At 32.2% G+C, this 12,930-nt stretch overlaps 2 long non-coding RNA genes across 2 annotated transcripts; both read right to left on the reverse strand.

Annotated features, from left to right (window-relative positions):
* Window positions 1–1,340: 1,340 nt before the first annotated feature.
* Window positions 1,341–2,113, reverse strand: LOC148270708 (uncharacterized). Its single transcript, XR_015825305.1, has 2 exons — window positions 2,012–2,113; window positions 1,341–1,929 (listed from the first exon to the last, which is right to left on the reverse strand). It is a non-coding gene; the product is annotated as an uncharacterized LOC148270708 (long non-coding RNA).
* Window positions 2,114–6,359: 4,246 nt separating this feature from the next.
* Window positions 6,360–12,134, reverse strand: LOC148270709 (uncharacterized). Its single transcript, XR_015825306.1, has 2 exons — window positions 11,978–12,134; window positions 6,360–7,422 (listed from the first exon to the last, which is right to left on the reverse strand). It is a non-coding gene; the product is annotated as an uncharacterized LOC148270709 (long non-coding RNA).
* Window positions 12,135–12,930: the final 796 nt, after the last annotated feature.

Raw genomic sequence — 12,930 nt, forward strand, 5'->3', positions numbered from 1 at the left:
CCTTTAAATGATTTTCATGACAATTAATGCATTTTATAAAGTGTTTTTTCAAAAAGCTTAGTTGGTTTTCGAATTTTTTGCATTCCGATTTTCTCAAAGTGTTAAATAACTCCATTCTTTAGATAAACAAGCCATTTGGATTCGAACCTGTATCAATAATATACGAATTTAAAAAAAATACTTAAAAATTAATTATTGTAAAAATTTTATGTTTTAATTTTCATCATCATCGTTCCCTTTCCGCACCTAATGGTGCATAGGGCACTGCATTGGTACACCAATCGCAGCGTATCTTGATTATTTTTGTTACATGAAGGTAAGATGATCAGTCTTACGCTTCAGGTCCCAGTCCAGGGACTAAGAAATATTCTAGTGTGAAAAAACCCATTTAAATAAATATTTTACATCAACCATGCTGGGAATCGAACCCGAGACCTCTTGCATGGCAGGCTAACGCGCTGACCATTACACCACGAGGCCGATGTTTTAATTTTATGCTTACTAAATATATTTTTTTTAAATATGTGCACAAAAAAAATGCGTGATATTTGCAAATTGCAAATGCAAAGATTTGATATTTTTTCATAAATAGGAGTAGTTAGACTTAAATATTATATTTAAATCTAAGCGTGGACGGAGGTAGAAGTAAACAAGAACTCAACGTTTTAAAAAATATTTCTTAAACTTTTGGCGTATTCCTTTTTTGGCGTAAACATCATAAAATAAAAATGGCAAATATAATTAAAATAAATTAACTCAAAATACATAAAACATACTTGAAGGCATCGGATTCATGTCGAAAAAATGCTTAACTCTCTTTGCTGAGTGGAAATAATATGTCAAATATTTGGAGTAAAAGTCGCCGGTTGACACTTGCGACCTGACCGGAAGAAAGCTGCCTTTTCACTGACCTTGTAACAGGAGAAGAATCGTGTAACTAACTCGAGTGATGGGGGAAATGATGCTCTGATATCTGTGTTCGAGAAACAATAACACTATATAGTTATATAGTGTAAACGGTGGAGTTCAGTGTAGGTTTAAAAAAAAAATATTTGGTCCCAGGTGGGCTACATTATAGAAATAGATTATCAAAAATCAATAAGCAAATTTTTAAGATTAAAAAGAATAATGCAGATAACCAAACAAAGTACCTACAAACACTTACCATTTCACCAGTTTCGCTCAATCGGCAAGAACATGAGATCTCTCCAAGAAAATAAGATTATATTGTATGGATTTAACTTTGTAAATGAAATCAAAAACGTAATTTATAAAATACCTTACTGTTAAATGGAACAAATATGACTTAAAGATCTGGATTTTATGAAATAAACAACTCGTTAGTGAAATACAAAATTTTAATAAAAGAAGCAATTCTCTACAAATGTACCAAGATTAGTTAATATAAAAATTCAGAATTCTGCCTAGCTAATATGAGTAAGTAGTTGACAATAAGTTTATCTAAGAAATAAATATTTGTAACGATAATAATGACAAGTAAAAAAGATTCTTGATTGTTTTCTTCTCGAGATGATATGAAATAATGTTGATTTTACAAAATAATATCCGCAGATGGGACTCGATTTAAGATGTCTTCGGTTGGTGTATATTTACTCCGGGTTGCCTCAGTGGATAATTTCCCAGAAGATTATTTGTCGACATTTCAATTCAGTAAATGACCGTCTGCTTCCTTGCATTTGTAAATTTGTGTCTCATGATCTTGAAGAAAACTGTAAAATGCTGACATTGACTTTTTCTAAATATTTACGAATAAACTTCGTAATAATTAGTGATCCATTTGAATCATGGAGTAAATATACTGCATTGTAAAATCCTTATCATCGGAAAAAGTAGATAAAAGATGGAGTAAATAAAATAAAATAAGGTGAAAAGGGTAGAGAATAAAGGTAGGTAAAGAAAGAAGGGAACCTGTATAAAATACAATCTCATTAGAATGTGATATCTCTTTCTACAAGAATTTCGGTAATAAATTTAAAACAAATAGGCTTACGTTACGTTGAACGTTCCCTTTCTTGAAGGACTACATTTTTGAAGTGTGCGATCGCCCCTCTTCGAGTCTTTGGGCGGTAAATGGACTGTTCGTCTCGAGTTTTCAAATGGAAAGAAATCTACTTCTAATGCACGGATATCGTATGGATGAGTTACTACCGCGGCCGTCAGATGGCGCTAAATCAGGGAATTTAGAATTATAATCCAGTACTAAAATGCTTTCAAAACGGGGTACGTTGGACTTGTTTTTTACAACGTTACAATAGGTCGTCTCTCTTATTTCATTAAGATATTTCTTTTCGATTCTTGTCTAAGGCCTGCCCGTGTGCGGCGGTAAAATCAAAATAACTTACATTATTCAAACGCTGTAAAAATCTTTTTGACTTTTTGTACATTACTTACCTACATTGAAATAATACCGACTGTATACTTACATTTTTTGCTCAAAATTATTATAATTTTTCAAAAACATTTGATTATGTACCAGGGGCGAACCGTCCATATAATCGATTATTCGCAGCTTACCATTATATTTACTACCAATAATAATGTTTTATAGTAGTTTTAATCATAGGAGAATAAATAAAATAATCTATATTTATTATAAATTAACGTCACTGTTTATATCTTCCTCAAAAAATAAATATCAGCTGCTAAATGCGCACCCAGCGCATTGCCCGGTTCCGATTATTGCAGCTTATTTTTCAATACAAATTGTGTACTGTATTTTAACATTCAAAAACCCAGTGCGTATATTTTCCTCGCTAAGTTCACTTGTAGATTACAGATATTATTTCAAGCTTCTCTATTTGGAGAGTAGCATTTCGAGCATTATTTCCTAAAGACCATTTTCGTTTAGTAGTATTCTGTTGACATATGACGCCAGTTTTTTAGTCCGCGCGTTTTAGCTAGTGGCGCCTCGCTTGGTGTCGTCAATTTCTTGCATTATTCATTCTCAGTTTAGAAGAAAACGAAGCTGACGTCTCGGCGCGGCGCAGCGCGGGGGTCACGATGGTCACGTGACATTTTTGTTGCAATATTATTGCGAATATTTCTAATGAATGTTATTGTTATGTTATGTCATGTAATGTAATATGTAAAGTTAAAATTGTGTATTTTGGCATAAATAAATAAATTTTAATCTAATCTCATTGTTTTTTTTTTGATTTTCAGAAAAAAAATGTATATCGTAAAAGAAAAACAAAATTTTGTGTACATAATGGGAGTGAAGTTTTACAATAAAATGTTTACTTTCTTTTATATTAGTACCTAAATATTTGCAGTATAAAATGTAAATTACAAACGGTGTTTTTAATCAGTGCCAAACAAAAAGGAATTATTAATATACTTATTTTATTATGCTTATTTTTTAACATGTTTTATTTTTTAAAACTTTTGCATACATGTACTGTCTAAAAATAATGGAAAATATACCTACATATTACGCAAAGTTATTAATTGTCAAAGTTATTAATCTTGAAACAGAATTCTACCCATCTCTGTAGTGATATAAATAATATTATTAATTGTTGTTTGTTTGTTGGGTTATTGGTTAAAATTATTTTAATAAAAAATAAGTAGGTATTGCGTCTTCTGTTGCCAGCAGGTGAAACTGGAGCTGGAGAGATGAAGTTGTTTTTACAAAAAAACCATAGAAAAAGAATCCGTGTACTTGTATATACTTTTTTTTTAATACGCCTCCACTCATTTGCGAGATTACTTATATGTATGTAATGTATGTATGTACATACAGGTACAAATTATGAAAAAAAATATAGCTTACCTATAAAAAAAGTAACTGTTCGCCGCTGTTATGTACCTACCTACTTTAAAATAGGTGCGAAGGTTTTCACGGTCATTGTTATCAATATGTTTCTTTTTTGGGTGATACCGTGTGTGTTGGATTTGTTCCGATGTTTCGACTATTGTTGCAGAAGCCATTTTCAACTCACCCGAAGGTGGCTCTTGCAATGGTAGCCAAAACGTTGGAACAAATCTACCCACTTTTATTTCATGTGTATCTTATCTTTATTTATGTATATTTGCAGGGTTCATAGTCCATAATCGATGACACACACGTGCTAAAATGTTTCACCCGAAATAGTGTGATGACCGAAGAAAGCAATGTCATTATTTTCTATAGAATCCGATAAACATATTACTATGCAACTCTAACAGTATTGCACATAAATCGGGAGCATCGTTCTGCAGTACATTCACATCGTCCCTACCATGAAGAAATGAACTACAAAGGAACGTCGCCTATAAAGAGACTACAGGGCGTGGCAAAGCCAGTCAGTCAGTCCAACAAGTTCAGTTCAGTCAGTCAGACCAGCTCGACGAAGTCACTCAGTTCCAGCATGTAGCTCAAGTGCAGTCTCTTCAATCCATCATCGCCGCTACGCTCGCGCTACACAATTCACTATTTATTCTCCATGTAATAAATACGCATTTAACAGCAACCTCGTGTCTTCTCTGTCAATCTCTAACTGGGGTAGGAGCTCCAATCCCTTACTACCAAAACCCTACACATCTATAAAGCATAATGTAATTGCGATACTAAAAAAACTGTTTATTAGAAACATATTTATTGGATATTTATTTATTCAATTGTTATAACATGTAACGCCTTGAATTTTTTATTTTGTAAGGGTCATGTAAAAGCTCTCTGGGCGTATATAATAAATAAATAAACAAAAAATAACGAGCATATTGCTTAGCAGAATACACATATGCTTTGTTTTATTTATACAGGTAAACGTCGTTTTGCGCCGGTTCGATTGACGCCGATTTACAATTACGCCGGTTGGTGCCGGCGTCGGATTCCCCGGTTCGGCCGACACCAGACGACAGTAGGCGCCGCGATTCATACAGCAGACTCACTTTTACACGTTGTTTTATTCTATTACCGTGTACAGGAGCAGCCTGTTGTGTGTGTGAAATTGTTTCCGAGTTGGTTTTCGTTTTGTTTTTAAGAAAAATAAAAAGGTATGATTACATTTTTTATTTTATTATTATTAAAATTAAAATAATATTAAAATATTTGTAGTTTATGCTATGATTCTGTAAGAAATGAAGCAACAATCAAAGCAAATGAAATTGGATGCTTTTTCCGAAAAAGTGAGAGAATTTAATTTGGTACCGACGAACTGGTGAGTTAGTATTTATTAAAAAAAACATTATTGATTTACTTTATGAGAGATTATTATTTATTTTGTAAACGAATTTAAACGGAATTTTTAAATACATTTATAATTTATTTTGAATATGGTGTGTGTTAAATAAACATGTTAGATTGTTCTTAGAATTTGGACACGGAACCTAACCTTATATCTTCCATTATTGATTGATTTGGAGTTTATTTTGTAGAACTCCATATTTAAAATTATAATTAGAAATCAAATACTGATTTGAGTCTACTGAACACTTTATTTTATTTTTACAAATATAAACATATAAAAATAAAAACTTCGTGACAATTGTTTCGCCTTATTAGGGCATTTTCAAACGAATGTGAAGATTATTTGGATTGAATGTCCTTATATAGTTATATAATTCAAGGTACTTAAGTAGAAAATAAAAATAATCTTATGAACTATAGCATGTACATTAATCATAATTGAGGGAAAAACCAATGGTTAAGGGTGAGGCTAAGTGTTTAATAGGTAATGGGGAATTTATATTTGAATTTCGGGGAAAATATAACAAAATAAGTATATATTGACATACAAGTATGTACTGTGAGATAATTAATGAAACTTTATAGTTTTGTAAATTTAGATAATTGTTGTCGAAAAAATATCAATAATATTATAACAGGTTGCTGTTCATTTTAATTTTAAAACATGATTGAAATATTATGAAGAAATTTATATAAACATAAATGTATTATTTTACAATATTTCAATTTTTAAGAATTTCTTATCAAAATATATAAATGCAATTGTAACATGATTCATCAATTAATTACGCGTCATATAAGCGTGTACAAAAAGGAACAAAGTGAAGAATAACAGTCTATTTAAATATGTTTAATAGTGGTTAAGATATTAGGTTGGTTTGTTCATTTATTATTTTAAAATTAGGATTATTTAGATATTTATTAATTTCCAATTGTTCTTGATATTTTTTCGACAACAATTATCTAAATTTACAAAACTATAAAGCTTCATTAATTATCTCACAATACATGCATGTGTGTCAATAAATACTTACTTTGTTATATTTTCCCCGAAATTCAAATATAAATACCTAAATTCCCCATTACCTATTAAACACTTAGCCTCACCCTTAACCATTGGTTTTTCCCTCAATTATGATTAATGTACATGCTATAGTTCATAAGATTATTTTTATTTTCTACTTAAGTACCTTGAATTATGTAACTATATAAGGACATTCAATCCAAATAATCTTCACATTCGTTTGAAAATGCCCTAATAAGGCGAAAAAATTGTCACGAAGTTTTTATTTTTATATGTTTATATTTGTAAAAATAAAATAAAGTGTTCAGTAGACTCAAATCAGAGTTTGATTTCTAATTATAAGTTTAAATCTTCCATTATATTTGTGTTCATTTTACGCCGGTGGCTCTCGGAACGGAACCCCGGCGAAAAACGACGTTTACCTGTAATTTTAGATAAGAGTATTATAATATATATTGCTCCAACTTGTATGTATGTATATTGCGCAATGTTGTATCTGTATTGTTTGATATAGTGTACAGCTCAAAATCGTATATTTATTTATTTAAACGCCTTGTAGACTTTTACAGGCTTTACATATATAAATATAAAGACAGACGTATATTTTACACAAAAGTAGCAAAACATTAAAATTTTTAAGAAGAATTAGAAAAAAATATATTAAAAACCATCTTTACATATTAGTTAAAAATATATGGGTATGCATAAAGTACATACATATATTACAGCGGAGAGAACAAAAGTGTATTTTATACATATTGTTTAAAATGGCACATTTCTCGATAATTTTTATTAACATAACATTGTATATTGCTTGATATTGTATATTTCTCGATATTGTTTATTGCGTAGTACTGTATATTTGCTTGAAATTGTACATTGGTTGATTCCGTGAATCCCATAACATTGTATATTGCTTGATATTGTATATTTATCGATATTGTTTATTGCGTAGTACTGTATATTTGCTTGAAATTGTACATTGGTTGATTCCGTGAATCCCATAACATTGTATATTGCTTGATATTGTGTATTTCTCGATATTGTTTATTGCGTAGTACTGTATACATGCTTGATATTGTATATTGATCGATTTCGTGAATCCCATAATATATTGTATGTAGCCCAATATACATTCGTGTGGAGTATATTGATTCTAATTATTAATTGGTATACGTTTACTTGTATTTCGTAATGCTTTGGTTTCCTAAAAAAAAAAAAAAAACATATAACATAAAAACATACGAACAGCCGTGTTTGCAAATAATATATTATCCTTATATTACAAATCTAAAATTAATATATTATATTATAGAAATAAAAGACGATTGATACTTTCATCCACAAATTTGAAATATCCAGTGACCGGTTTCATCGCTTTCGCGGCATCTTCGAGACTGGTATCTTTATTAAGGAGTTTAGTGTATTTATACAAAACAGAAGTAAGGATAGAGAATTCAAAATTATATGAACGTAAATTAAATAAAATTATTTTTGTCTCAAGGATCATTAACGAAGTTTTTTGGGTTAACCAATGAGCTGATATGATGCTATTTTAATGAGCTTAAGTATTTCAATGAGAAAGCGATGACGCGAAAGCGATGAAACCGGTCACTGGACACTCCTAATTTGTGGATTAAAGTATCACTCGTCTTTTATTTCTATAATAAATTACAATGAACTTCCATCAAGAATTTTCATTTACTAACTCAAATGATTTTAATCTAAAAAGTATTATGTTTGAATTATTTTTTTAAAATTCACATTTATATACACATTCAAATTCATTTTGGATTACTCACATACATTTTTTAATTTCTTATAGAGCAAGATGCATAATTATTTTTGAAACAAACATTTTAAAAGTAAGATACTAAATAGATTGAGTTTTTCTACCGACATTTCTCGATTTCCACCAGATCCTTGCATTTTAATTATAATAATATAATTGGCATAACTTAAAAATTGAATTATTTTTCCATGTGTCAGATTGTCGAAGAAAACAACATGGACATTTCGTTAGTGTTGCCAGGGTAGTACATTTTGCTACCCTACTTTGCTCATCTAATGAGAGAACTAATAAAAATTGGACCTCGGATTAAACAACTCTGTGGTAAACATTTGACCCACATTATCTTTAAAACATCAAATATTATTTAACATGATATAAAAACGTCCGTTTTATGTAAAATAAATTTCATTTAAGTTCATTAATTCAATTCATCATCATCATCGTTCCCTTTTCGCACCTAATAGTGCACAGGGCACTGCATTGGTACACCAATCGCAGCGTATCTTGATCATTTTTGTTACATGAAGGTAAGACGATCAGTCTTACGCTTCAGGTACCAGTCCAGGGGCTATGAAATATTCTAGTGTGAAAACACCCATTCAAATAAATATTTCACATCAACCATGTCGGGAATCGAACCCGAGACCTCTTGCATGGCAGGCTAATTAATTCAATTACTCTTATTAAATGACCCTTTACATATCTGCTCTGTTGCGTCAATTAATATTACCGCGTGCAAAATAAAATTTTAGAGAAATTAACAGATTGCTTTTTTTTTTTTTTTACCTTACATTTGTGTTATGATTATATTTTTTCCCGTCGTGCAACATTACGCGACGACATCACAAACGCGCGCGGCATAAGTGGGGCATAGTTGGGGGATTTTTGGACACAGTCCGATGTATTCAAATATGATTCTACACTCCTTCTGGACTATTCTTAATTCTATGATTTTATTTATTTGATTGGGTTCATGATCTTAAAAACTGCACCGTTTTCATTATCAGTACTTTTTAGTGCAATATCATTACGGATTGAAATTATTTCTAGCTGGACATTAGCTTTATTTATGAAACATGTATTTTCAAATGTCAAAAATTACAACATAAACTTTGCAATTCGATATTAAGTATTCTCCTGTCCATTTTTTTGCTAGCGGGCGCCTAAAATATAGGTTGCGAGCTACTAGGCGCCCGCGAACTACCGGTTGGACACCGCTGCTTTAGAGTCTCGAAAACATGAAATAATAGGTGCCCGTAGCCAGTAGCGGCGTGAGGGTAGGGCGCGGTTGGGCGACCGCCCAGGGCGCCAGATATAAAGGGGCGCTGCAGGCGCCCCATTTTATCCACTAGCTCATCGAGTGAGTCTAATTTACTCGTAAATTTCCTAAAAAATTTCCCGAAAAACTCGTTATAGTGACCCACGATGAGCCTATAACTTCTCCAAAAAAGACATTTGAAGTTCAATTTTTCTACAGCCTTTTGGACACTACCTTTATTTCACTCAATGAAAGATTTGACAAGTTAAATGAGTACTCGAAATCTTGGTCATTTCTGTTCAATATAAAAAAGATTCCGGAAAAACCAGACCTTTTCAAACTCTGTAGTAATTTCTAATTGAAATTTATAGTAGATTCTTAATCCGATATAAATGGTTGTATGTTGTGTGATGAACTCGTAAGTCTGAAATCATTTTTGCCTGATCAGAATGTGGTTAATCCTGTCATTGTTTTGAATTTTATCAAAGATCGTAACTTACAAGAACTGTATCCAAATGTACGGATAACGTTGCGAATATTGATCACTTTACCTACTTGTAACGGTTTCTAGTTGGGAAATAAGTTTTTTTAAACTTAAACTGATAAAAACTTATCTACGATCGACAATATATCCATCTAAATTGACAAACTTGGCATCTTTGTCAATCGAAAACGAAATTGCGGAAAACATAACCTCAAATATATAAATAAAAGAGTTCGTTGATAGAAAGGCTAGAAAAGAAAAGTTTTATTAGTATTTTATAAATAAATGGTTATTTCATTATAAACCTTGCCTTTTTTCGTATGGGTTTAAAGGGGTGGAAGATAGGGGGCGCCGTAGAAATCCCGCCCAGGGCGCTGGTAGTGCTAAAACCGGCCCTGCCCGTAGCCCTTTTGGCCTAGTTTTCTGAGCAATCGCTAACTGATGTTGCAAAAGCTTTTTCAGGGTTAAAGACAACCGAGTAGAAAAGGACAATGTTCATTTGAAAGGCCAAATGTATGGTTCTAATGATGTGTAGCTAGTTTTGAATCAAATAACTTCAATATCCATAAATATAAGAAATTCTGGGTAATGGTTTTTGGTAATTTTCCGTTACACATTTACGTATCGGTAAAAATATTGAAAAAAAAATCTTATCAGAAAGAGAAAAATAAATCACAAAAACAACAAAAAGTTAACTAATGGGTCGAAAGTTTATTAATGAAGTAACAGAGTACCAAATATATAAAAGGGTATTTTTACAAGTAGGGAATAACGGCTTCCGTGGTGTAGTGGTCAAGATGCTTGACTCACGCATAGAAGGTTCCGGGTTCGATTCCCGGTGTGAACACAAAAAAAAATGGTTAAAAATATGATTTTTTTCAAGCCTGGGTGTTCCGCGATATAATTCACCACTGCAAATATGCAAAAAAAAGAAAAAATACAGAAAATAAAAAATATAACAGTTATTTAGAGCGGATTTTTGAGATTCTAATGATATATTTATCAATATACTCAAAACGAATTTTCATTTAGAACTTTCGGGTTTAAAAATGAACACATACAAAACGGCTATCAGTTGGCATCACGTCATTTTGACGTCACGCGTCATGACCCCTGACTTCTAATAAACATTGCGTACAAGTTTGGCTGCAAAACGTCATACGTGCCGTTTGTCCCACAGGACCTCTTTTTTGGGTAGTTCAAAATATGTAAAAAAAAAAAAAAAAAGCGAAAAGACCTTATTGTCTCAAACACTCTTTACGTCTCGCTCTCGATACTACAGGTATTTTCGGAAGAGATAGAGACAATTTCACGCGTCACGCGTACGAACAGCAATGCTGCCAGATGCAAATTAGTAGCAATTCGAGTTTTCTAGGAAGGGGTTCTTTCGCCCGCGCTGCGAGCATAAGCTAACGTTTTAAGCTAGTTTTTTGACTTCAACTATAAAGAATTGAAGCAATTTCCTATTTTCCCAACTCTTCCATTTTTTGCATGTGTAATGATTACACAGCACCGTAACGCGCGGATCTTTTTGGCACAGTAAGGGGAGGCGAAAGATTGTATTGTTAAATCCTAATTCAAAACGCTTTCTTCCCGAAACCATGTTTTTTAAGCTGGCCTGACATTGTAACTTAGACAAATATACACCGATTCAATTTAAATTTTAAACGGATCTTCTCAGATACATTCTTTATCAAACTGCTTACGGAATTTGCTATTGGTTATTATTTTTTTGTTATTTTATCATACGATTTTTATTCTTTAAAATTAATGTTTTCACTCAAATCTGCTGTGCTTTTATATCAAAACTGTATTTTCTAATTTCCGTACATAGTTCTATAGTTAATTGTGCACATTTATAAAAAAAAACTACAGGATAAATCTGTCAGGCTGCCGAACCCTTTGCACAAAAGATACTATACGGTTTTAGACTGCCATTTTCATAACAAAAGAATATCCACTTTAAACTACGTTTAGTAAAATTTTTCAATTTGATTTTGTATTGCTTTCATTGTACTCTTTCATTTAAAAAAAAGTTTGTTTTTGAAGCGCTGGAGTGGCTTTACCCCTTAATGGAATTAAACAACGTTTACTCGTGTTTTTAATTTTAAAAAGTTAATTAAATAATATGAAAGTGAATAGTGGTAAAAGAATGTATATAAAAAATTGACAAACTCCTTATGAAACGACACACTATAAAATTGATAATACAATAAGATAAAGATTACCATAGCCTAAATTGAGGTCGAATAATCCAAATCCATAGGATACATTTAATCTCATAGATTCTTCTGTTGTTACACTCTCTAGTGGTTGGGGGTCGGTAGCCGGAATCGAAACTGTACTAGGGGCTTGCAATGCAACACCCCGGGTAGATTCTTCAGCTGCAAGGAAATGTGTATTTATTATTAACGATTGACAAACAACAAACAAACATAGGATACATTTAATTACATAGATTCTTCTGTTGTTACACTCTCTAGTGGTTGGGGGTCGGTAGCCGGAATCGAAACTGTACTAGGGGCTTGCAATGCAACACCCCGGGTAGATTCTTCAGCTGCAAGGAAATGTGTATTTATTATTAACGATTGACAAACAACAAACAAACATAGGATACATTTAATTACATAGATTCTTCTGTTGTTACACTCTCTAGTGGTTGAGGGTCGGTAGCCGGAATCGAAACTGTACTAGGGGCTTGCAATGCAACACCCCGGGTAGATTCTTCAGCTGCAAGGAAGTGTGTATTTATTATTAACGATTGACAGACAACAAACAAACATAGGATACATTTAATTACATAGATTATTCTGTTGTTACACTCTCTAGTGGTTGAGGGTCGGTAGCCGGAATCGAAACTGTACTAGGGGCTTGCAATGCAACACCCCGGGTAGATTCTTCAGCTGCAAGGAAATGTGTATTTATTATTAACGATTGACAAACAACAAACAAACATAGGATACATTTAATTACATAGATTCTTCTGTTGTTACACTCTCTAGTGGTTGGGGGTCGGTAGCCGGAATCGAAACTGTACTAGGGGCTTGCAATGCAACACCCCAGCTAGATTCTTCAGCTGCAAGGAAATGTGTATTTATTATTAACGACTGACAAACAACAAACAAACATAGGATACATTTAATTACATAGATTCTTCCGTTGATACACTCTCTAGTGGTTG

The sequence above is a fragment of the Micrasema longulum genome, unplaced genomic scaffold (genome assembly GCF_059751315.1).
Source record: "Micrasema longulum isolate JH-2025_06_02 unplaced genomic scaffold, ASM5975131v1 h1tg003560l, whole genome shotgun sequence".
NCBI lineage: Eukaryota > Metazoa > Arthropoda > Insecta > Trichoptera > Brachycentridae > Micrasema > Micrasema longulum.